The sequence below is a fragment of the Rhinopithecus roxellana genome, chromosome 5, assembly GCF_007565055.1.
Source record: "Rhinopithecus roxellana isolate Shanxi Qingling chromosome 5, ASM756505v1, whole genome shotgun sequence".
Classification (NCBI taxonomy): Eukaryota; Metazoa; Chordata; class Mammalia; order Primates; family Cercopithecidae; genus Rhinopithecus; species Rhinopithecus roxellana.
In genome coordinates, this window is record NC_044553.1 from 31093188 (window position 1) to 31120126 (window position 26939).

The window sequence follows — 26939 nt, forward strand, 5'->3', positions numbered from 1 at the left end:
GGAATAGTAGCAACATCAACAAAAAGGACCTCCACTCAGAGACCCCTTCCGAAGGGCACCGACTTCAAAGACCAAAGGTAGATAAATCCACAAAGATGGGGAGAAACCAGCACAAAAAGGCTGAAAATTCCAAAGCCCAGAATGCCTCTTCTCCTCCAGAGGATCACAACTCCTTGCCAGCAAGGGAACAAAACTAGACGGGGAATGAGTTTGACGAATTGACAGAAAAGGATTCAGAAGGTGGGTAATAACAAACTCCTCCAAGCTAAAGGAGCATGTTCTAACCCAATGCAAGGAAGCTAAGAACCTTGAAAAACGGTTAGATGAATTGCTAACTAGAATCACCAGTCTAGAGAAGAACATAAATGACCTGATGGAGCTGAAAAACACAGCACAAGAACTGCATGAAGCACACAAATATCAACAGCCGAATCGATCAAGCAGAAGAAAGGATATCAGAGACTGAAGATGAACTCAATGAAATAAGCAAGAGATAAGATTAGAGGAAAAAAGAGTGAAAAGAAACAAAGCCTCCAATAAATATGGGACTATGTGGGAAGACCAAATCTACATCTGATTGGTGTACCCGAAAGTGACAAGGAGAATGGAACCAAGCTGGAAAACACTCTTCAGGATATTACTCAGGAGAATTCCCCAACCTAACAAGGCAGGCCAACATTCAAATTCACGAAATACGGAGAACACCACAAAGATACTCCTCGAGAAGAGCAACCCCAAGACACATAATCGTCAGATTCACCAAGGTTGAAATGAAGGAAAAAAATGTTAAGGGCAGCCAGAGAGAAAGGTCCGGTTATCCACAAAAGGAAGCCCATCAGACTAACAGCAGATCTCTCGGCAGAAACCCTACAAGCCAGAAGAGAGTGGGGGCCAATATTCAACGTTCTTAAAGAAAATAATTTTCAACCCAGAATTTCATATCCAGCCAAACTAAGCTTCACAAGCAAAGGAGAAATAAAATATTTTACAAACAAGCAAATACTGAGAGATTTTGTCACTACCAGGCCTGCCCTACAAGAGCTCCTATAGGAAACACTAAACATAGAAAGGAACAACCAGTACCAGCCACTGCAAAAACATACCAAATTGTAAAGACCATCGACACCATGAAGAAACTGCATCAACTAACAGGCAAAATAACCAGCTAGCATCATAATGACAGGATCAAATTCACACATAACAATATTAACCTGAAATGTAAATAGGCTAAATGCCCCAATTAAAAGACACAGACTGGCAAACTGGATAAAGAGTCAAGACCCATCAATGTGCTGTATTTAGGAGACCCATCTCACATGCAAAGACACACACAGGCTCAAAATAAAGGGATGGAGGAATATTTACCAAGCAAATGGAAAACAAACAAACAAAAAAAAGCAGGGGTTGCAATCCTAGCCTCTGATAAAACAGACGTAAAACCAACAAAGACCAAAAGTGACAAAGAAGGGCATTACATAAAGGTAAAGGGATCAATGCAACAAGAAGAGCTAACTATCCTAAATATATATGTATCCAATACAGGAGCAGCCAGGTACATAAAGCAAGTTCTTAGAGACCTACAAAGAGACTTAGACTTCCCCAATGAAAACACAGACAGATCAACGAGACAGAAAATTAACAAGGATATCTAGGACTTGAACTCAGCTCTGCACTAAGCGGACCTAATAGACATCGACAGAACTCTCCACCCCAAATCAACAGAATATACATTATTCTCAGCACATTACACTTATTCCAAAATTGTCCACATAATTGGAAGTAAAACATTCCTCAGCAAATGCAAAAGAACGGAAATCATAACAGTCTCTCAGACTACAGTGCAATCAAATTAGAACTCAGGATTAAGAAACTCATGCAAAACCACACAATTACATGGAAACTGAACAACCTGTTCCTGAATGACTACTGGGTACATAACGAAATGAAGGCAGAAATAAAGATGTTCTTTGAAGCCAATGAGAACAAAGACACAACGTACCAGAATCTCTGGGACACACTTAAAGCAGGGTGTAGAAGGAAATTTACAGCACTAAATGCCCACAAGAGAAAGCAGGAAAGATCTAAAATTGGCACCCTAACATCACATTTAAAAGAACTAGAGAAGCCAGAGCAAACACATTCAAAAGCTAGCAGAAGGCAAGAAATAACTAAGATCAGAGCAGAACTGAAGGAAACAGAGACACAAAAAATCCTTCAAAAAATCAATGAATCCAGGAGCTAGTTTTTTTGAAAAGATCAACAAAATAGATAGACTGTTAGCCAGACTAATGAAGAAGAAAAGAGAGAAGAATCAAATAGATGCAAACAAAATTATAAAGGGGATATCACTGCTGATCCCAAAGAAATACAAACTACCATCAGAGAATACTACAAACACCTCTAAGCAAATAAACTAGAAAATCTAGAAGAAATGGATAAGTTCCTGGATGCATACACCCTCCCAAGACTAAACCAGGGAGAAGTCAAATCCCTGAATAGACCAGTAACAAGTTCTGAAATTGAGGCAGTAATTAATAGCCTCCAACCAAAAAAAGTCCAGGACCAGACAGATTCATAGCCGAATTCTACAAGAGGTACAAAGAGGAACTGGTACCATTCCTTCTGAAATGATTCCAAACAATAGAAAAAGAGGGATTCCTCCCTAACTCATTTTATGAGGCCAGCATCATCCTGATACCAAAGCCTGGCAGAGACACAACCAAAAAAGAAAATATTAGGCCAATATCCCTGATGAACATCAGTGTGAAAATCCTCGACAAAATACTGGCAAACCGAATCCAGCAGCACATCAAAAAGCTTATCCACCACGATCAAGTCAGTTTCATCCCTGGGATGCAAGGCTGGTTCAACATATGCTAATCAATAAGCGCAATCCATCACATAAACAGAAACAATAACAAAAAGCACATGATTATCTCAATAGATGCAGAAAAGGCATTTGATAAAATTCAACAACCTTCATGCTAAAAACTCTCAATACACTAGCTACTGATGGAACATATCTCAAAATAATAAGTGCTATTTCTGACAAGCCCACAGCCAACATAATACTGAATGGGCAAAAACTGGAAGCATTCCCTCTGAAAACTGCCACAAGACAAGGATGGCCTCTCTCACCACTCCTATTCAACATAGTATTGGAAGTTCTGGACAGGGCAATCAAGCAAGAGAAAGAAATAAAGGGTATTCAATTAGGAAAAGAGGAAGTCAAATTGTCCCTGTTTGCAGATAACATGATTGTATATTTAGAAAACCCCATCGTCTCAGCCCAATATCTCCTTAAGCTGATAAGCAACTTCAGCAGTCTCAGCATACAAAATCAGTGTGCAAAAATCACAACCATTCCTATACACCAATAACAGACAAACAGAGAGCCAAAACATGAGTGAACTCCCATTCACTATTGCTACAAAGTGAATAAAATATCGAGGAATCCAACTTACAAGGGATGTGAAAGTCCTCTTCCAGGAGAACTACAAACCACTGCTCAAGGAAATAAGAGAGGACACAAACAAATGGAAAAACATTACATGCTCATGAATAGGAAGAATCAATATCATGAAAATCACCATACTGCCCAAAGTAATTTACAGATTGAATGCTATCCCCATCAAGCTACCATTGACTTGCTTCACAGAATTGGAAAAAAAACTACTTTAACTTTCATTTGGAACCAAAAAAGAGCCCACATAGCCAAGACAATCCTAAGAAAAAAGAACAAAGTTGGAGGCATCACGCTACATGACTTCAAACTGTACTATAAGGCTACAGTAACCAAAACAGCATGGTACTGGTACCAAAACAGAGATATAGACCAATGGAACAGAACAGAGGCCTCTGAAATAACACCACACATCTACAACCATCTGATCTTTGACAAACCTGACAAAAACAAGCAATGGGGAAAGGATTCCCTATTTAATAAATGGTGTTGGGAAAACTGGCTAGCCATATGCAGAAAGTTGAAACTGGATTCCTTCCTTACACTTTATAGAAAAATTAACTCAAGATGGATTAAAGACTTAAATGTTAGACCTAAAACCATAAAAAGCCATAGAAGAAAACCTAGGCACTACCATTCAGGACATATGCATAGGCAAAGACTTCATGACTAAAACAACAAAAGCAATGGCAACAGAAGCCAAAATTGACAAATGGGATCTAATTAAACTAAAGAGCTTCTGCACAGCAAAAGAAACTACCATCAGAGTGAACAGGCAACCTACAGAACGGGAGAAAATTTTTGCAATCTATCCATCTGACAAAGGGCTAATATCCAGAATCTACAAAGAACTTCCACAAATTTACAAGAAAAAAACAACCCCATCAAAAAGTGGATGAAGGATATGAACAGATACTTTTCAAAAGAAGACATTTATGCAGCCAACAAACATGACAAAAAGCTCATCATCACCGATCATTAGAGAAATGCAAATCAAAACCACAATGGGATACCATCTCATGCCAATTAGAATGGCAATCATTAAAAAGTCAGAAAACAACAGGTGCTGGAGAGGATGTGGAGAAATAGGAACACTTTTACACTGTTGGTGGGAGTGTAAATTAGTTCAACCATTGTGGAAGACAGTGTGGCGATTCCTCAAGGATCTAGAACTAGAAATACTATTTGACCTAGCAATCCCATTAACTGGGTATATACCCAAAGGATTATAAAATCATTGTAGTATGAAGACATATGCATACATATGTTTATTGTGGCACTATTCACAATAACAAAGACTTGGAAACAACCGAAATGCCCATCAATGATAGACTGGATAAAGAATATGTGGCATATATACACCATGGAATACTATGCAGCCATAAAAAGGATGAGTTCATGTCCTTTGCAGGGACATGGATGAAGCTGGAAACCATCATTCTCAGCAAACTAACACAAGAACAGAAAATCAAACACCCTACATTCTCACTCATAAATGGGAGCTGAAAAATGAGAACACATGGACACAGGGGATGGGAACATCACACCCTGGGGCCTGTTGGGGAGTTGGGGGCTAGGGGAGAGATAGCATTAGGAGAAATATCTAATGTAAATGACTGGTTGATGGGTGCAGCAAACCACCATGGCACATGTATACCTATGTAACAAACCTCCACGTTCTACACATATACCCCGGAACTTAAAGTATTAAAAAAAAATTCTCATTCCCTCTGTTTCCCTAATACGACATGTTCTATGTTCATTTCCTCTCTAAGTTTTCTGTCCCAGACTGCTTTAAAGACTATACATCCTCTCCGTCCCCCATAAATAAAACTGTGACACATAACTCACACTATAACTCAGATGTGGAGAGAAAAATAAAATTTCTTCATTTCATTTAGAACTAATCTGACTCTCCTTCCTATACTCACGAGTTAGTGGGGGAAAAAAACAACTAAATGTTCAGTTCAGTGTAAAGTATAGTCTTATTCAATCATTTACAAAATTCAATTAGGTCAAGTTCAGTCTATCTTGGATTACCCAGTCAGATGTGTCCAGGAAGTAAATAATTAGCAAATTCCATCATTTATCCCAGATATTTTCCAATTTAACCTTAGATTTTTGAACATGGCATTTATGGCAAGGACTCATTTTCCTGTCATGCTGTCTTTTCTAACAAAAGAGAAATAGCTAGTAAGTTCTGACATTCACTTCCCCTCTCTGGAGTATCTTGACTACGCTTAAATGATTCATACCAAAAGACTGATCAACCCACATCAACGATAATCAATGAAAAAAAGCAAAAACAGAGGAAAGTGGAAAAGTTTACTACGCCTGTGTACATATTTGTATATGCATGTATATCCTTTAAATTCAACATGGAAGATCAGATGATTTATTAAGAAATATCAGTGACAATAAAACTAGTAATAAAGACTATTCTTCAACAGACAGTACAGTAATATAGGAGGAGGAGAAACAAAATGATAGGAGTGGTTAGAAACGGCATTCAGAGTGTTAGGAAAGGGCAGAAGGAGAAGAGTAGAAAGAAGAAATGTAGTGTTTGTCACCCATTCTCTTTGGTAAGTGAATACAATGCTGTTGTACCCTAAATATGAGAACAGATGACTTTAATATCAGGTCAAAGCACTATCTGACTAATAGGAAATGCAGTTATTCCTTCAGCTCATGATCAAGGCTTGAACAAGGTCTGTTGTCATTTATTACTCTGTCACAGATAGTTCAGTGGAATTATTTTGTTTCTTCTGACCTACAATTGCATAGTCTCTTTGCTGCTATCATTATGCATAGCACCGAAATGTTACTTTAAACAGTACCTCAGAACTCAGCTCTGCAGGCATCTCCTTGATTAATTTAGAAACACCCAACACCTAGCATAATACCTGGCATAGAGTACATAATAAATAATTCCAGAATGAATGAATGAATGAATGAATGAATGAGGTTCTCCTTTCATTGAAGATGATGGAGTGATGTCACAGTCTTCTGTTCTTAAATATTCCCCAAAGAAAAAGATTGGGACATTTTAAATTTAACCCTGAATAAGGAACAAGTAGGAGAGAACTCAAGAGAAAATAAAAAGGGGAATTAATAAGTAGCTACAAATACCTCACAGCAAGAATGGAAGTAGACAAGCCGCACATAGTGAAAAAAATAATTTTGACGACAAATGACAGAAAATGCATTATGAGATTTATTGCACCAAAGACACTTCCATATCCTTACACATTTCCATACCCATATGCACGTTCATTTATGTCTTTAAGGTTATTCGGTGTCTAATTACCAGTGCCAACTCAAGGCAAATAGAAAAGTACAATGGGCTATGCACAAATACTGGCTCAAGAGGCTAATATGAATTTAAATTTCCAATCTTCCTTCGTAGCAGCTTTCCTGGTGTTTGTTAGCTGACTCTGACACACATTTTTTTGGCACTGGAATTAAAATACAATGTTGGTGTAATTACTTTTCCAAGAATAGCAATGGGCACTATAGTTTTTCTAAGCAGTTCCTAACCTTTTAACATTTTAGTGTTTGCAAATTCTTGGAAACACTACAATACATAATGTAATACATTTGGAAGTTATATAAGGCTAGCCAAGTTCAATTTCCCTTAATTTGAAAATATCAAAAACTAGACATCCATGTAGCCTAAGAAAGGATTATCCTATAACCTTTCTACACTGAATACCAACTGGAACCATTTTTAGAAGATATTAATTCAGATTTTGCTATAGATGTCTAGCATGCCAGTGTCATCTTCACTGTGAGGACATCCTCTTAGGAAACAATCCAACTGTTAAGTCAATGAAACAACTGTTTAAGGCCGGATGCAGTGGCTCATGCCTGTAATCCTAGCACTTCGGGAGGCCAAGGTGGGCGGATCACTTGAAGTCAGGAGTTCAAAACCACCCTGGCCAACGTGGTGAAACCCCGTCTCTACTAAAAATACAAAAAAATTAGCCAGGCCTGGTGGCGGGCTCCTGTAATCCCAGCTATGTGGGAGGCTGAGGCAGCAGAATCACTTAACCCAGGAGGCAGAGGTTGCAGTGAGCTGAGATTGCGCCACTGCACTCCAGCCTGGACGACAGAGTAAGACCCTGTCTCGAAAAAGAAAAAACTGTTTAAACTTCCTCTGACCAATTACTAGGCCAGACATGGGTGCCCTCTGGCCTGCTGTCTGATTTGTCCTTTAGCTTAATGTTCCTAGGCCTGTGGAAAGTTTTAAATGTTATGTGTTGATGGGGTGACCCTTTCCCTATCATAAAGATCAATAAATTTTATAATACAAACATCCACGACAATTCTTTTTTAAAAATGGATTTATTGAGATATACTTTACCTATCATAAAATTCACCATTTAAAGTGCACGATTCCATGATTTTTGATATGTTTACAACAATCTAATTTTAGAATATTTTTGTCCCTCCTAAAAGAAACCCTGTATCCATTAGCAGCTAATTCTCATTCCTGCCAACACCTTTCCTAATCCCTACCAGTGTCTGGCAACCACTAATTTCTTTTTTGTCTCTAATGGTTTGCCTATTCTGGACATTTTATAAAGAGGGAATCATATGACTTGTGGCCCTTTGGGTTTTACCATAACTTTTTCAAGTTTCATCTATGTTGTGGTATGTATCAGTACTTTCTTTTTATTGCAAAATCATATTCTATTACATGGATATACCACGTTTTGTTTATCCTTTTCTCAGTGGATAGCCATTTGGGTTGTTTCCACTTTTAAGCTACTATGAAAAATGCTGCTATGAACGTTCATTAGCAAATTTGTGTGTGGACATCTATTTTCAATTCTCTTGGTTGCCAACTTAGGAGTGGTATTGCTGGGTCACATGGTAACTCTATAAACATAGAGTTTAACTTCTTCAGGAACTGCCAAACTGTTTTCCAAAGTGGCTATACCATTTTCTATTCCTACCAGCAGTATAGGAGAGTGCTAGTTTCTCCACATCCTCCCAAGCAAGGTTTGTCTATCCATTTAATTATAGCCATCCTAATGGGTATGAGGTGGTATCTCACTGTCGTTTTGATTTTAATTTTCCCTATGACTAATGATGTGGAGCATCTTTTCATGTGCTTATTGGCCATTTTTGTATCTTGTTTGGAGAAATGTCTATTCATATCCTTTGCCCTTTTGTTATTGGGCTATATTTTCATTATTGAGTTGTAAGAGTTCTTCATATATTCTGGATATGAGTCCCTTATCAGTTACATGATTTGCAAATATTTTCTCCCATTTTGTGGGTTGTCTTTTTACTTTATGGGTGACATTTGCAGCACAAAGTTTTTTATTTTGATGAAGTCCAATTTATCTATTTTGGTTTTTTTTTTGAGACAGAATCTCACTCTGTTTCCCAGGCTGGAGTGCAGTGGTGTGATCTCGGCTCACGGCAACCTCCATCTCCCAGGTTCAAGCGATTCTTGCGCCTCAACCTCCCAAGCAGCTGGAATTACAGGTGCTCACTACCTTGCCTGGTTAATTTTTGTATTTTTAGTAGAGACAGGGTTTCGCTATGTTGGCCAGGCTGGTCTTGAATTCCTAGGCTCAAGTAATCTGCTGCCTCAGCCTCCCAAAGTGCTGGAATTACAGGTGTGAGCCACCATGCCCAGGCTCATTACGATTTTGATCTCATACCTACACTAATTTTGAATATAATCATATACCTAGAAATCCACTGCTAAGCCACTTTGCAGTTCTTGGGGGAAAGGCAGCATACATTGTTGTTATTGCCTATAGATTTAAAAGTTGGGTCAATTTAAAAACAAATTACAATAGTGCAACCAACACTATTTTAGGAGGGAAACCCTCCTAAAAATGGCTGGCATGTGCTATCAGCCATGTCTTAATTATCCATAGAAATGAGGGAGATAGCCTACACAACTGAAATCCACAGATGATATGCAATCTTTATTTCAAACATAGTTTTAAGCTCCCAAACCAGAACTCTAACCAGTTGTTAAGAAGTAGACCACTCATTCGATTGAGTTTTACTTCTCCTGGAATCTGTACCATCACCTGACAGATACTTCCACAAGCTTCAAAGTAGCTTAAAGAAATAAGGCACACAAAAGTATAAGTAGCCCGAATAAACCTCAAGCTGGACAGTGGGCTCCTTAAAAAACAGAGTAACCCTAGTGAATAAAGGGCTGGCTTTGCTCCTTCATTCCATATTCCAGCCATCAAAAAGTAACTATAAAAAGCCTTTGTTGGCCGGGCACGGTGGCTCACGCCTGTAATCCCAGCACTTTGGGAGGCCGAGGTGGGCGGATCACGAGGTCAGGAGATCGAGACCATCCTGGCTAACACAGTGAAATCCCATCTCTACTAAAAATACAAAAAAATTAGCCGGGCGTAGCGGCGGGCGCCTGTAGTCCCAGCTACTCAGGAGGCTGAGGGAGGAGAATGGCGTGAGGCAGGAGAACCCGGGAGGCGGAGCTTGCAGTGAGCCGAGATCGCGCCACTGCACTCCAGCCTGGGGGCAGAGCGAGACTCCGTCTCAAAAAAAGAAAAAAGCCTTTGCAAACAATATATTTATAAATAATATATTTGTTGAGATGTAAAAATGGAAAGTGACATAATTAAATTAACTCATTTATCAAATGAGGAATCAATAAGAAAAAAAGAATAGATATTTTTTTATACAACATTGTTACAAGCAATAGGTAGAACTAGAATATCTTTCCTTGTCCTTTCTCTCATCTCCATTTGCATTTAAAATCCTTCAGTCATTCAACAAATGTTATTTAATACCTACTATGTGCTGGAAGTACATGTATCAGTAATACATAACTCTTGACTCAGAGGAATCTGAAATTATTCAAGTCTAGGTCAACCTACTAATTCCTCTATGAAACCTTCCCAGAGCTCTCCAATTGGGAATCATCTCTTCCATTACTGATTTTGGATAGTTATTTTATCAACATCTTTATTGGAAAGTTATAAACCTCTACTTTATGATTTAGTTGCTTATAAACATGTCTTGTCTCCAGCACTAAACAATAATCTTCTTGTGGGCAGGATCTGTGTACAAGTAACCTTCCTGACCCCATATCACCCTGAATATGACCACAATAAATTTTAGTTTAGTGAATAAACTTAAAAAAAATCAAATTTAGGAACACCAGAAGATTAGAATAAACCATATCTTTCACAAAAATTACATCTATGAATTATTAATGCAGAAGCTTATTACTTTAGTCTGGAATATCAGCTATTCTAGTTTCCATATAAATGATTTCTTCTCATCTTAAGCAGTGTGCAAAAAAGAGAGTGGTTACATCTTTAGAATATTTCAGCTCAAGTAATAAAATTCAAAACACTAGAAAGAAAAAAATGATAGAGAAGTTATACTTGAGGAGTATCTGATAACTAAAGAGTATTTTTCTTTTTCTTTTTTGTTTTGAGATAAAGTCTCACTCTGCCGGCCAGGCTGGAGTGCAGTGGTGTGACCATGGCTCATTGCAGCCTCAACTTCCTGAGCTCAAGCTATCCTCCTACCTCAGTCTCCCGAGTAGCTGGGGACTACAGGCACATGCCAACATGCCTGGCTGCTTTTTCTTTTTTGGTAGGGATGTGTTGCTATGTTGTCCAGCCTGGTTTTGAACTGCTGGGTTCAAGTGATCCTCATGCTTCAGCCTCCCAAATTACAGGTGTGAGGCACACTGGCCTTTTTTTCTTTTTTGAGACGGTCTCGCTCTGTCGCCCAGGCTGGAGTGCAGTGGCGTAATCTCAGCTCACTGCAACCTCTGCCTCACAGATTTAAGTGACTCTCCTGCCTCCACCACCCTGGTAGCTGGGATTACAGGTGTGCACCACTACACTCAGCTAATTTTTGTATTTTTAGTAGAGACAGGGTTTTGCCATGTTGGCCAGGCTGGTCTTCAACTCCTGACCTCATGTGATCTGCCCCCCTCAGTCTCCCAAAGTGCTAGGATTACAGGCATGAACCACTGCACCCAGCCCAGTCACTTTTTAAAAAAACATTTAAATAATTTTTATTTAAGAACATTTTTAAAGATATTACAGTTTTAAAGATTGACAGTTGTAAACATAGTACAGACTTCCAATATATCTGATATCCAGTTTCCTTTCCTATTAACATCTTGCATTAGTACAGCACATGTGTGACAATAACCAATATTATTATTATAAAATAAAATCCATACTTTATTCACATTTCCTTAGTTCTAACCTAATGCTCTTTTTCTATTCTAGGATCTCACAATATATTTTGTAGTCATGTCTCCTTAGGCTCCTCTTGGCTGTTACTGTTTTTTAGATTTTCCTTGTTTTTTTTTTTTATGATCTTGACAGTTTCGAGGAGTATTAGTCAAGTATTTCGTAGAATGTCTCTCAGTGGGGATTTGTCTCATGTTTTCCTCATGATTAACTGAGCGTATAGGTTTTTATGAGGAGGAAGAACTTACAGGGAGGAAGAACTACAGAGATAAAGTGCCATTTTTATCACATCATATCAAGGGTAATACTATGAACATTTATCACTGTTAATGCTGATCTTCATTGCCTGGCTAAGGCAGTGACTGTCAGAATTTTCCACCTCAGGGTGTGGGAGCAGCTTTTATCCCAACCTCTTATCTTCCCTGCAATCGTCTGCTCTCCAGAGCCATTTGGAACAACTCTTTACAACCATAAAAATCCCAAGCCTGCCAGATTTTACCACAGTCCCTTCAAATATACATTAACTAATTCCATGACAAATAACATCTTCATGATAGAAACTGACTCTTGAGTGAATGCAAAAACATCTAATACAAATAATTGTTTAACAGATTGTAACCATCAACTGAATGATATTTTCATAGGGGTTGTCCGCCAAAGAATAGAATTATTCTAGCTATAATAATTCTATAGAATTATAACTGATTTCTATTCTTTGGAGAATATATTAATAATCCTCTAATTAGATTCTACCCATATTTTAATCATATGTAAACTCTTAAGGATAAAACTGTGAGTGATATGTCAGTTTTCAAAAGGGTAATACCAGAATCACAAGGATGAAAGGTACACAAGGATCTGCTTCCAAAAGAGTGGAGCTGGCTGGGCACGGTGGCTCACACTTGTAATCCCAGCACTTTGGGAGACCAAGGTGGGCAGATCACGAGGTCAGGAGTTTGAGACCAGCCTGACCAACATGGTGAAACCCCATCTCTACTAAAAATATGAAAATTAGTCGGGTGTGGTAGTGCACACCTGTGATTCCAGCTACTCAGGAGGCTGAGGCAGAAGAATTTCTTGAACCTGGGATATGGGGGCTGCAGTGAGCTGAGATCGCACCATTGCACTCCAGCCTGGGTGATAGAGCAAGACTCTGTCTCAAAAAAAAATTGCACAGTTTGTGCACTGCTCAAAGGCACCTGGCTATGGGATCTGAAATGTAGCCCTGTTTCTCTCACAAAGTTTTGTGACCAGGAGCTAGGGTGGGTAGCTGGGGTGGAAGTTGTTTGTGTCTTATTTTACTTTTTTACTTGGCCCAGGAATAATGACTCTGGCACCTTATAGACTAGTAGTAGCACTGTAGAAGGATCAAACACGAAAACAATTATTTGGACTCTGGAAAAACACTGGAGTCTTTCATAACTTGATTTGGGTTTAGAGAGTGGTCTACGTTTTTATGACAAAAGCAACCACTAAAGTGCTTTTATTAAAAGATTAGCACTATCCTCAGCTACTAAGAAGATCTCATTTGCTTGCTGAAGCCCTGTAACTGACACTATACTGTCAACGTAAAGTCACCATATACACTACAAGCTTTAATATGCAATGCATTTTAAAACATTAAAAATAAATTAAAAATCAAGTCCTTTAAATTTTACCAAATATTGCTATGAAAAAGCCACCAAATAGTAAAAACAATTCTTCAGGAAAGGAAATACGAAACATTCTTAAAGTAGCTGTGGTACTCTGTGGTACAGTGGTACAACCATCTGCAATCCAAAGGCCTCAGTTCAAATCTTGGGCTCTGATCTTAGCTATTGTGTGACCTTAAGTCACTTAACCTCTTTCAGCCTCAGTTTCTTCAGCTATACATTAACTGGATTAAGCTAAATTATTTCTAAGGCCTCCTCAAGCTCTGACGATTCTCTAATTCTATAAACGTCATGATTATAAATCTTCCTTTCTTTGCATGATCTTCTTCGTTTTCTATACCAGGTATTTTCTAACCACCATTTTACCTCCTTATCCTGGTATTTCTTCCCATTTGTCCCCAAATTGAAATAACCTCCTCCCTTATTCATTAATCAACATATGATTCTCTCTCATCTTCAAACCTTTCGAAACAACTAACTTTAACATTTTCATTTGCAGTTATTCGCTGAAGAACTTAAAGCTTTAATTATTTCTTTGTCCACTGCCCAAATTCTTTCTGACAACTTGGCCTAGAACAAATACTCCAGCTTATATTTAGGTAGTCAACAAGCATTTAAAATTCAAGGCAGTAGGAGGATTCCCAAAAATTACAGATATCCAGGAGGAAAACTAGCATATAATCAAATCAGGATAGAAAAATCCGAAGTAATATTTAAATTAAAGAGGGTAGGGCAAATATAGTGACAATAAACTCGAAGTAGTCAAAGCAGGAGAAATCTCAATATAGGCTAGTCAGTTCATCTGGAAAGAAGAATAAGAACTGAATTGATTGAGGAAATCTCCACATGTGGGGCAACCTACACAGAAACCCAGGTACCAAGGAATTATAATTCTGAAAAGCCTTTCCAGGTGTTTTCTTTTTTCTAGAAAAGAGAGATGGCCAAGAGAACAAGTTTCCTAATGACAGTTTTAGTTACATGTTTCAATACTCTAAAAAGCGTCAGCCATGGCAGTGTGAAAAAATGTCTCCTTAGAAAAAAAGCATGACTGTCAATTTAAGTAATTCCTTCAATTACACTAGCTAAAGGGGCCATCTTGCTCATAAAAGATGACTTCAGAAACCTAGGCTAGGAAGAACACTCTCTTGGGAGGTGTATCAGACACCTCCTCGGTTCTCCTCCACACCATTGTCTCACTGTCCCTTAAACACCTTCTCAGTTTCCCTCCACACCATTGCCTCAGCATCCCTGAGGACAACCAGGGACATTATAGAGGGAGGAGGAGATCCTCCCTATTGACTACAAATTAACTACATACCTGGAGCTTCTGGATTCTCCTACTACTTCCAAACTTGGATGAAATCCTTCACCAGGGCATGGAATCTGGCTTTCCAAGTAGAAGGGTAGGATGACACCACTCAGAACTGTGAGTTAACTCTCTAAAGACTGACCTTTGATAATGGGAAACAGCAGCCAGAGAGGAGATGGGCAGATAAATTCCCTCTCCCTCTTTGCTCTCATGAACTGTTCTATCTATTCTATCTGGAGATATTGCACATAGTCAAGCACATGTACTTGCTGAATAACCAGCTGTGTCTCTTTGAGGATCATCATGCCACAATTACTAACATGGTAATCTAATCACCATGCTTTGCTTCTCAGAGCTTCTCATGTCTTTTCCTTCACTCTTACTGTTTTGAAATTGTACAGCCAAATAAAGCTTCACTCAATTTCCAGTCAGTCTCTTGTTTCTGGAGAACCCAGGATACAATAGCAACAAAATCCAAAAAGAAGTAAAGAACCTTGGATTACGAACTGACACACATTAGTTCTAATCTGGCTATAATTGGTTCTGTTATTAATTAGCTATTTGATCTTGAACAACGAACATTCTGAATTCTGTAAAATGAGATAGGAGTTAGAGAAGAGGGACTAAGCTTCATGACTGCTGGGTCCCTTCCAGTTCCAGTGCTTTATGATCCTTAGGAATTAAAAACCTCAAAGCCTCAAACAACCCATTGGAAAATGGGTCAGTGTGAAAACCATGGAGTCCTAAATATCCCAATTCATTTGACCACATCCATAGTTTGGATCAGCTTTATGAAATACATCTATAACCTAATCTTAGCTCTGAAACAGGGCCATTTTCATTATCATCAGCAGCCAATGTTATCTGATGTGAAACAGTATATTCTTCAACTTAACCAAATCTCACAAATCCAATAAAACCAGGCCACAGAAGTATAAGACCACATCTGTTCTGAGGAGAAGTTACAAATACAAGAATATTTTTAAAAACCGAATATCAAGCAGTATCAAGTGAAGGAAGCCAGTCACATAAGACCACACATGGTAGGTATAATTTTGTTTATATGAAATGTCCAGCACTGGCAAGTCTATAGAGACAGAAAGTAGATTTGTGGTTTGCCTCAGATCGGAAGCTGGGGAACTGTGGAGTGACTGCTAAGGGGCATGAGGTTTCTTTTGGGGGTCATGAAGATGTTCTAAAATTATATTGTGGTGATGGTTGTACAACTCTGTGAATAAACTTAAAGCCACTGAATTATGTACTTTAAATAGATAAATTATATGATGTGTAAATTATATCTCAATAAAGCTCTTTTTAAAAGTAATGGGGCTGTTTTATTGTGGGGAGTGAACTGGCTCAGAGGCAAAAATATGTGAAGAACAAATAGACATTTTTCTATAAGAACAGAGCATTTTAAAAGATTTTATCTTTTAAATGACTCTGGAAGGGGAAGCATACATTAACTTTATTTATTTCTGTTTGACACTAAATTTCCCCAGCAGCAAAGAGCCAGGATCTTTGGGGACAGACAACAGGAAAAACTTGGAAACCTGTGCAACTGGCAGAGAAGTTTTAATGTGAGCAAATGCAAGATGACACATTTGGTGGGAAGAACCCTCAATTAGCATCAATCACAAACTACAGAAGGGACCTGGGAGTGAGCAGATTATCCAACTCAACAGAACATTTTGGAGAAAGCTATTATATACAAGGTATTGTCTTAAGAGCTGTAGTAAAGAGGGAAATATAAAGATGATACAAATAGATTCCCACCCCCTCCACGATTTCAAAGAGTCTTTAAGGGAGAGAACATGCACATTTCAAGGCCAGGTGAATAAATGCTATGATAGAGTCTGCATAGGTTCTAGAAAGGTAAAGAAAGCCTTCATAGAAGAATTGGAATTTTCTCTGGGCCTTAAACATCTGAGAATATCAAGCCAATAGGCTGGATAATAAATACAAAAACTAAATTATTCTACTCTTATTTAAAACAAGAGATATTCTTAGTATGGGTCTCTGTATTTCTTTCTTTCTTTTCCTCTCTCTCTCTCTCTCTCTCTCTTTCTTTCTTTCTTTCCGATGGAGTTTCGTTCTTTTACCCAGACTGGAGTGCAGTGGCGTGATCTTAGCTCACTGCAACCTGTGCCTCCTAGGTTCAAACGATTCTCCTGCCTCAGCCTCCTCAGTAGCTGGGACTACAGGCACACATCACCATGCCCAGCTAAATTTTTTTTTTGTATTTTTAGTAGAGATGGGGTTTCACCATGTTAGCCAGAATGGTCTCGATCTCCTGACCTTGTGATCCACCTGCCTCGGCCACCCAAAGTGCTGGGATTACAGGCGTGAGCCACTGTGCCCAACCAGGGTCACTATATTTTATAAGAGGTAAAGTAAAACTTCATTTATATAGAGACAGGTTTCTGGACAAATCCCTGGTTTCAAATTCAGAAACACCTTTAAAAAAATAGTATTTAAGTTTCAGATCAAGTCCCTGAACACCTGGCAACAAAAATAGCCGAAAGTGCTAAAGAGCTGCACTGGCTATTTGTAGGAAAAGCCTTCTTCCGATTTGCTGACAATGTCTACGACACAAAGGAGAAAGAGAAGACAAGAAGGAGAGAGCTGTCAGATAGAACAGAGACTAGAAGCAGAAGCAGAGGTTCGAAATGATGACAGAGTAGGCAGCAAGGCTGCAAGTAGCAGACACTGGCACATAAGAAAGCCAGTTACAAAAGAGGGAGAAAAGAAACTCATTCTACAGCCTAATCCGACAAAGAGTTACCAGCTCATAAGCAGCCCTTGAAGGCAGCGAGGGAAGACAGCACGCAAAGAGTGCCTAAGGACATGCTCCTTAGTATCTACTCTAGGAGGATACCCAGAAGCCTGACAACCAAGGCAGTTCAAGGACCCAGGGGAGAAGAGGCTGTGACAGTGCCGAGCTCTACAGTGACAAATTAAATCATTCAGCTTCATGCCCTGCACCATATATATCTACAACACAGAACACTGACATTCCTAAACATGACCTTGAATCAAGAATAAAGTAAGATAAACATTCTCTGTTTAAAAAGGTACATCTTAGAAATATTCCCTTCAAAATTAAAGTCAAAATATTTGGGGCAGAAATAATAAAATCCTCAACTATACAGCACACTTATTTTTTTAGTCCCCAAATGGCTTATGCACTGATGACCTAGGACAACAGAAATTTCATTCCATAATGGAACAAGAGGGCAGCTAAAAGACAGAAATGATAATTCTATGAGAACTGCCTAAAAAAAAGAAAAGTGAGAAGCCACTTAATTATATAAAATAATGAAAAAGGAAAAAATCCCTGGCACACTAACTTATTCTTCAAATCTGAATCTGAGAGTAGTTGGATTAAGGGCTTGAGCTCTAAGAGAGGAACTGAGACAGGCCCCTGTCTGCAAACATTTTATATCCCTTAAAAATATATAGGCTCAGTGAACAGGAAGAAACTGTTTCATATTTTTCTATCCTCCACAGTACTTAGACAAAATGTCTAGTACACAATATAAACTTTCAAACTGTAACACTCTTCCCTACCACTTAACAACTAAATCTTATTTCACTGTGTACTTGCTGCTGTTTTTGATTAGCTCAGAAGAGTAAGGCAGTATCCTCTCACATTTTTCAGCTCTTGACACAAAGATACATCAATGGGGAAATCCTATGTCCTTCCTGACTCCCTACTCCATGTGATTTACAATGCAATTTTATCATTATATTCTCTTTTCTCTCACTTCCCACAACTTAGACATTCCAGCTTTTCTCAATATCATAGTGACTTAACTCTGACTCCTTCACAGTCAAAATCTAGGGGCAGATTTCTGGGACAAGTCTCAATGCATTTGAAAGAGATTATGGTTTCAGTCTGGGCTTAAAGTAGACAAACTGTAATGCCCTTGGATGCTCTCACAGCCTCCGTCCTAAAGAAAAGTGTGGGGTTCTCCCAAGCTTCACCAAGATTACTGCTTTTTAGCAGTAAAGGGTGGCCCGTGGTCTCTCACTATTAGTCTGGCCCTTTGGCTGGACTATTATCATTACCCTTTATACTTTGAATTGTTTAGAGCTTCTGATATAGGCCATAAATGTGTAACTACTCATCCCAGCCTGTTATGCCAGTCCAATTTACCTGCTGCTGTCAGGGAAGTCCATGAAGTTTGACATTTGAGATTTGAATCAGAATGTTAACTTTTCAAAAATTATTATTACTCGTTGCATTAAAATAAGCTGGGGCGGGTGGTTATGAACGTTGCAGGATCTCTGCTTTAAATTTCCAGCCTTTGTCATGGTCTTTTCTAATGGTGAGATGCATTAACATTTTCCATATGGTGGTACATCTGAAATACTGCCAGCAGTCACTTTTCCCCACCATTTTCTGATACTGGACGTAAGACTTCTCTTTCAAAGATGGCATGCACATGCTTGCTGAACAAATGAATTGTACAGGCACACGAGTGGCTAGGGACAGTTCATTCTTCCTGACCATGTCTTTTGTGAGATGCACAAAGGTGCTAGGCTGCCAGATAGTGAGGTCAGTGGGAAATATGAGAAATCATAAGTTAGATACATGTGCAGGAAATACAATCTGAATAGCCTTGCTGCAACACATTTAGACAGTAGTCTGTATGCTCTTTCACAGTGATTTTATCATTTATTTTCCTGATGTAAAAAAAGACTTTATTTTCTTGTTTGGTGATGCCTTTTTACTTTGCAACAAACATTTTTGGCAGCAATAAACTTTAAAAAGTTCATGTTTAATAAAAATTTAAGTCCCAAATTTCCTTCTCAATTAAGTTGATTATGAATATGAATACCACACATAGGGACCACAGAGATGCTACTTCCAGTATTAAAACTAGAAGACACAGTCTTTCTGAAGAAGTATCAGTATTACTTCAAAAGTTAGTAGCTACAGGCTGGGCTCTGTGGCTCATGCCTGTAATCCCAGCACGTTGGGAGACCAAGACAGGCAGATCACTTGAGTCCAAGAGTTCGAAACCAGCCTGGCCAACATGGTGAAACCCTGTCTCTACTAAAAATACAAAAATTAGCCAGACATGGTGGTGGGTGCCTATAATCCCAGCTACTCGGGAGGCTGAGGCAGAGAACTGCTTGAACCCGGGAGGCAGAGGTTGCAGTGAGCCAAGATTGCACCACTGTACCCCAGCCTGGGCAACAGAGTGAGACTCTGTCTCAAAAAAAAAAAAAAAAGTATATGGGAAATGTACCTAGGTTACATGCAAATACTTTACCATTTATATAAGGGATTTTGGTATCCTCAAGGGGTCCTGGAATCCCCCCATATACAGAGGGACTACTGTAATTTTTTTTTGTATAAGGAGTATGGTAAAGGTTGAGGTTACTGTACATGGATATCTAATTTTTCCTTGGTACCTTTGTTAAACAAAAATCAATTGACTGTATATATGTGAGTCCATTTCTGGACTCCATTCTGTTTCACTGATGAATATATCTATCCTTAAGCTTAAACAATATGATTTTGATTACTGGTGCTTTATATTAAGTCTTAAAATCAATGAGAGTGAAATCTCCAGCCTTTTCTTTTTCAAAATTGTTTTGGCTATCTACATTCTTTCCATTTCCACATGATTTCAGTTTGTTAGCTTCTTTTTTAAAAAAGCCAGCTAGGAAGAGTTTGTATAGAACTAGTAAAATGTATAAGTAAATCTATCTAGGAATACAGTTTTATTTTTGGTTTTGAGATTTTAAACCATTAATTAAATTTCTTTAAAAGACATAGGGCTACTCTGGTTATCTTTTTCTTTCTGGGTGAGCTTTGGTTGTTTATGTCTCTCAAGAAATGTCACTTCGGTTGTCAAATTTATTGGCATAAATTTATCCATGTATTTATGTATTTTAATATAAAATAGTCTAAAGTCCACCAATGTATAAAACAAATTTTCAGTCAAGAAATAAATGTTTTGAAGCCTGTAATCCCAGCACTTTGGGAGGCCGAGACGGGCGGATCACGAGGTCAGGAGATCAAGACCATCCTGACTAACATGGTGAAACCCCGTCTCTACTAAAAATACAAAAAACTAGCCGGGCGACCTGGCGGGCGCCTGTAGTCCCAGCTACTCGGGAGGCTGAGGCAGGAGAATGGCGTGAACCCGGGAGGCGGAGCTTGCAGTGAGCTGAGATCCGGCCACTGCACTCCAGCCTGGGCGACAGAGCCAGACTCCGTCTCAAAAAAAAAAAAAAAAAGAAATAAATGTTTTGAAAATTAGGCTTTCTGCTCCTCCCGTTTGACAACAGCATCTTCTTGTGTGTGCAGGGCCAGCTGCACCCCTGGGACACCATGGTGAAGGTGAAGGCCAGGGTAAAGGAATTTAGTTGTACTGGGCACCTGGTCACCAGGGCTGTTTTTAACTCTGGCAAAGTGGATATTGCTGCCATCAATGATCCCTTTGTTGACCTCAACTACATGGCCTACATGTTCTAGTATGATTCCACCCATAGCAAGTTCCACAGCATCATCAAGCCTGAGAATGGGAAACTTGTCATCAATGGAAATCCCATCACCACCTTCCAGGAGAGAGATCCCACCAAAATCAAATGGGGTGATGCTGGCACTAATTATGTCATGGAGTCCACTGGTATCTTCACTACCATGAAGAAGGCTGGGACTCATTTAGATGGGGGAGCCAAAAAGGTCATCATCTCTGCCCCCTCTGCTGATGTCCCCATGCTTGTAATGGGTGTGAACCATGAGAAGTACAAAAACGGCCTCAAGATTGTCAGTAATGCCTCCTGTACCACCAACTGCTTAGTTCCCCTGGCCAAGATCATCCACGACAATTTTGGCTTCATAGAAGAATCCATGACCACAGTCCATGCCATTACTGACACCCAGAAGACCGTGGATGGCCTCTCTGGGAAACTATTGCAACAATGGCTGTGGGACTTTCCAGAACATCATCCTTGCATCTACTGGCACTGACAAGCCTGTGGGTAAGGTCATCCCAGAGCTGAACAGGAAGGTCACTGGCATGGCCTTCCATGTCCCCACCACCACTGTGTCAGTCATGGATCTGATCTGCTGTCTGGAGAAACCTGCCAAATATGATGACATCAAGAAGGTAGTGAAACAGACTAGGTGCAGTAAAACTCATGCCTGTAATTCCAGCACTTTGGGAAGACGAGGTGGGTGGATCGCTTGAGGTCAGGAGTTCAAGACCAGCCTGGACACATGGCAAAACCCCATCTCTACTAAAAATATAAAAATTAGCTGGGCGTGGTGGTGCATGCTGGTGATCCCAGCTACTCAGGAGGCTGAGGCAAGAGAATCACTTGAATCTGGGAGGCGACGAGGTTGCAGTGAGCTGAGGTTGCACCACTGCACTTCAGCCTGGGGAACAGAATGAGACTCCTCTCGGGACTGGGGGCAGAGGTAGGGGAGGTAACGAAGCAGGCATCAGAGCGCCGCCTAAAGGGCATCCTGGGCTACACTGAGCACAAAGTTGTCTCCTCCGACTTTAACAGTTGACACTCACTCTTACATCTTTGATGCTGGGGCTGGCATTGCTCTCAATCACCACTTTCTCAAGCTCATTTCCTGGTATGACAATGAATTTGGCTACAGCAACAGGGTGGTTAACCTCATGGCCCACATGGCCTCCAAAGAGTAAGACTCCCAGACCACCAGCCCCAGTGAGAGTACAAGAGGAAGAAAGAGGACCTCAGCTGCTGGGGAGTCCCTGCCATACTCAGTCCCCCATCACACTGAGAATCTCCCCTCCTAACAATTTCTATGCAGATTCCCTGAACAGGGAGGGGCCTAGGGAGCCCTGCTTTGTTGCATATCATCAGTAGAGTCCCCTGTACTCAAAAAAATTATATAATAATTTTTTAAATCCTCTTTTACTCTCAAAAGTGAATGGATGATAAATTACATTATCAACTTAGGCATAGTCCACTGCCAGTATCAATATCAGTATGACTTTTTAGGATTTTCCTATGACTTTAATGACTTTGAAAGTCATTTTAGCTGGGCATAGTGTTCACACCTGTAATCCCAGCACTGTGGGAGGCTGAGACAGGAGGATTGTTTGAGCTCAAGAGTTCAAGACCAGTCTGGGCAACATGGTGAGACCTGTCTCTACAAAAAATTTAAAAAAAAAAAAAATCAAAAAATTAGCCAGGTGTGGTGGCACGCACCTGTGGTCCCAGAGCCTCTGGAGGCTGAGGCACAAAGATCACTTGATCCCAGGAGGCTGTGGCTGCAGTTAGCTGTGATCACATCACTGCACTCCAGCCTGGGCAACAGAGGGAGACGCTGTCTCAAAACCAAAGAAATCTTCAGAAATCTGATGTGTATTTTACACCTACAGCACATCTCAACTCAGACCAGTCTCATTTTAAATGCTCAATAGTCATGTGTGGCTAGTGGCTACCACATTGGACAGCACAGAGCTAGAGCCTTGCTACTCAAAGGATCGGCATCACGTGGGAACTTATATTAGAAACACTGCATCTCAGGCCCATCCCCAGACCTACAGAGTCAAAATCTGCATTTTAACAAGATGACCAGGTGATTCATATAAACATTAAAGTTTATAAGACAAAACCTGGAGCAGAGTTTCCTAGCATGTATGATATGGCAAAGTGTTACAAGTGTGATTAAATAACAATCCCTTCAGCTCTCAAGATGGCTGTGGGCTGTTAGCCCTGCCATTTACCTCTCCTCTGTTTACTACAGTATGTCATGCAAAAATCCTTTTCTTTCTCTTGAAACACAGGAACACAATAAGATATGTACAGGGATGACCGCTGAAGAATCATCTATGAAAGAAAAAATATGAAAATCATCCAAACATCCAGCAATGGTAGATGGGACAAATTGTGATATATTCAAACTATGGAATACAATGTTTGAACTAGATCTGAAGATTAGATATGAAAGCAATGTTTTAAAAGTTGCTTAATATTCAATATAACGTTTGTATATGCTGTTTAAGTTTCTGTTAAGTAATCATTTCTCATTCCAAAGACAATGCAAAAAACTTCAGTACTGCTTGACAGTTGTATTTCAACCGCAGATATTTTCCCCATTGGAAAGCTGTTTTCATTTTAGAAAAATGGGTTGTTTGAAGATGAAAGTCTTTTATCTTTTTTCACAATTTATTTTGGTTATATGTTCATATATTCTTATTAAATATTTCATACACTTTATTGCAACTACTTTGTTATTTCTACATCTTAGATAAATGCTGAAAACGAAAACTTTATTTCACTGTTCAGCTAATTAAATAAATTAAGAAAAGAGCAGTTTGTGTAGAAATTGGAGAGAACTATGTTTTATATGAATCACAAGAGTGTTCATTGTGGAATGTAATTAAATGCTTTGCCCTCTGAAATTTGATTTTTGTGTATCTGAGACTTATTAACAGTACTAACTGCTAAGGGTACTGTTTATCTTGTTCTGGGCATTAGAGTCTCAGTTTTTAAAAAATTCTTGAAAATGTATGCTGTGAAACTGTTCATACCTCTCTTCCTGCAAATTTTCTCTTAAGAACTAGGTTTGGGGCAGAAATGAATTGACATTATTTTTTCATTTGTTTTGTATGGTATGAAGGATTTGTAAAGCCTTGCTCAAAGTTATGTGTATTTGTAAACACTCTCATGATATTTTCAATTTTATGTGTAAATTTTATTGTCTGTGTTTGGTGATTCTGACATTAATGAAAGAGAATATTTTCCATTAGATTTAATTGTTTTCCTCTCAAAAACAGTTGCTTAATATTAATATAGTATATTACAATGTATGTAAAATTTAAAATATGCAAAATACTGTACAATGTTTATGGATTTATATCTTTGTAATATATGCATAAAACATGGAATGACTACCAACCAAATTTATGACAGTCATTGCCTTCAGGGAGGAAAGAATGAAAATAGAATTGGGAAGAGAAACCAGGAAACTTCAACTTTATAATTTTAGAAATTTTCTAAAGCAAATATGAAAAAAGGTTTACATTTCTTTATTTTGAGTAACTGGTGTTTGGAAGTATATTTTGTTATCTTTGTTCATTTTGTATTTGGGGAGTTATTTTTCAAGAAAAATGAACACAACCCAACAAATATGGAAATTAACATAAAATTTCAAACAAAACAGAAATATATGGAGTTATTTTTCAAGAAATATAAACACAACCCAACAAATATAGAAATTAACATAAAATTTCAAACAAAACAGAAATATATTGGCCAGGTGCAGTGGCTCACACCTGTAATCCCAACACTTTGGGAGGCTGAGGCGGGCAGATCACCTGAGGTCGGGAGTTCGAGACCAGCCTGACCAACATGGAGAAACCCCATCTCTACTAAAAATACAAAATTAGCTGGGTGTGGTGGCGCATGCCTGTAATCCAGGTACTCGGGAGGCTAAGGCAGGAGAATCGCTTGAACCCGGGACGCGGAGGGTGCAGTGAGCCAAGATCTCACAATTGCACTCTAGCTTGGGTGACAAGAGTGAACTCTGTCTCAAAAAACAAAAAACAAAAAACAAAACACGTTGCCTCTACCTCTCCCTTTAGAGAAGCTTAGAAAAAATAAAAGTGAAAAAATCCTACTGAAATAATATCAGAAAGCACATTGTAGTCTTATATTACCTCCATTTCAAATCCAACTTTCAGAAAAAGAAGAAAACATTTTGGGTAACCAAATAACAAGACCCTTTTAAGCCCCAGAATTTAAAGATCACTGAAAAATGAAAATTATGTAATGTCTTGTACTCAAGATGCTCTGAAAATTATTTTTGAATTCCCACACCATTATCATTAATGGACACCAGCTGCGGGCTTACAGTATCCTGGGTATATTACACAATAAAAACATAGACAGGATGTCACTGCACATATGCCATGCACACAGCTTGGTTCTAATTAGCATCACTGAGAATAGACATTTATTAAAGAAGATGGTGTAGTGGTTAAGATCATAGGCTCTGGAGTCAGACCACCTGGCTCAGTCACCTATGCAGTGTGTGACCTTAGGCAAATTATTTAAGTCTCATTTCTTCCTTTGAAATAACTCACAAAGTTGCTATGAGAATTAAACAAAATAATGAATATACAGTACTTAGTATAGTGTCTATCTCTTAAGCACTCAACAAATATTAAGGACTATCATTATTGGTACTACTGAATAATTATAATGCTAAAGAGGTCCTGGTAGGACTAGGGTTTACAAAAATATATGGCACAGTTTCTCAGCTTCCAAGAATTTACAATTTAGAAATCAATTCAAAGAGCCCAAAAGGAAGGATAAAAGAACGAAGAGTATCATTTTCCTATTAAGACCTAAAAAATAATAAAACAAAAGCACCTTTAGTTACCCAACCCAAACAGGTAAATATTTAATCGATTTAGTCTCATTTGAATACCCAACAGAGTTAATAACACTATGCATATGATGGAGGTTGATTACAATCTAGTACACAGGTTGACTTAAAACTTTTTAACTGGGTTTATCCTTGAGAATATATTGATTTTGGTCGTGATACTGATTTCATGACCCACTCATCCTTAAAGAGCCAGCTGAGAGACCGCTACCACCTACCAACCAGCTAACAGTAGTCTGTAAGCATATAAATGACCTACATTTTGGAAGAAATATTTTTCAACTTTAAAGGTCAACTTATATACAGTGCTTTAGAGTTTGCAAAGTTCCTGCAACTCATTACTTTTTATCTCCATAATTGGGAGATGAACATGACATCTTTCACAACAATTGTAGGGCCTTCATTCAAAACAGATGATACAGTTTGTCAGATAAGGTGACTTTATATCATTTTACTCAACCAGTTCCACTTTTTTTTTCTTAACTCTTAGTGTTTTGAGATTAAAGAGTAAATTATGCTATGCACTGATTGTTTTTCAAAAACAAAACTGACACTCAGAAAAATGAGGTTTTGAACTCCAGGTGCTCTGATTTGCTGTAAAGCTAAAGCATAAATGACATTCTCAGCTTCACCTCCCACTGTCTACCCCATGTCTTCTGCTTTATCTTTTCAAGATTTTTCATCATGGATATAGGTGTCTAGGTTCTTGTTTTCAATTTAAATCAAAATAATTCAAGAAACACTCAACTCAATAAATCAATTCAAGCAATACCTACTAGCTCTACCAGCTCTGGATGGCTGCTGGAGAGGTCCACAGATAGGTAAGTCTCTGCCTTCAGAGAATTCACAATCTACTTTCAAAAGCTATAATACGAGGTCAAATAATAAGGGCCACATAGTCGTT

General features: G+C 38.7%; 1 protein-coding gene and 1 pseudogene across 8 annotated transcripts in view; one reads left to right on the top strand and one right to left on the bottom strand.

Annotated features, from left to right (window-relative positions):
- FRMD5 (FERM domain containing 5) overlaps positions 1 to 26939 on the bottom strand; it is a 337862-nt gene that overhangs the window by 174027 nt on the left and 136896 nt on the right. The gene's annotated exons all lie outside the window — the stretch shown is intronic.
- On the top strand, positions 21044 to 22319 carry LOC115897666 (annotated as a pseudogene).